Raw genomic sequence first — 654 nt, forward strand, 5'->3', positions numbered from 1 at the left:
AATATTTGTTCTTCCAATCCATGAACATGGAATGTCTTTCCATTTTTTTGTGTCGTCTTCAATTTCTTTCATCGATGTGCTACAGTTTTCAAAGTACAGTTCTTTCACCAAAATATGGAATGCTTCGCAAATTTACATGTCATCCTTGCACATGGGCAACACTAATCTTCTCTGTATTGTTCCAGTTTTAATATATGTGCTGCCAAAGTGAGCACTGTCTGATATTGATAAAGAATTCTAGTCTTCTCATTATTCTTCATGATTTCATGGATTCATATCTATTCCCTTTTTAGTCTCTAGACGTCCAGACTGAGAAGTTTTTATTACTTTAGTCCGTCTGCATGTATACATCCATTGCTTTTCTCTGACTGGCTTTCAGTTCCATAGTTCTTCTTTCATTCTTTCTTCAAATAAAAATTCTACTGAGTACCCTAATGGTATGGAAAGAGGATGAAGAAGAGATTAAGAATCTGATTAACCCATAAACTGGATAATCAGTCTTTAAATTATTAAGAATCTATGCAGGGGCACCTGGGTGGCTCCCTCGGCTAAGCTTCCAACTTCGGTTCAGATCATGATCTTGCATCTCTGAGTTCAAGCCCTGCATCGAGCACTGTGCTGACAGCTCAGAGCCTGGAGCCTGCTTTGGATTCT

General features: G+C 38.2%; 1 non-coding gene across 1 annotated transcript; it reads right to left on the reverse strand.

Moving 5' to 3' along the window:
* Positions 1–108: 108 nt before the first annotated feature.
* Positions 109–215, reverse strand: LOC144218999 (U6 spliceosomal RNA). The gene has a single exon (XR_013331291.1). It is a non-coding gene; the product is annotated as a U6 spliceosomal RNA (small nuclear RNA).
* Positions 216–654: the final 439 nt, after the last annotated feature.

Source organism: Crocuta crocuta, unplaced genomic scaffold (genome assembly GCF_008692635.1).
Source record: "Crocuta crocuta isolate KB4526 unplaced genomic scaffold, BGI_CrCroc_1.0 C27822502, whole genome shotgun sequence".
Taxonomy (NCBI): domain Eukaryota; kingdom Metazoa; phylum Chordata; class Mammalia; order Carnivora; family Hyaenidae; genus Crocuta; species Crocuta crocuta.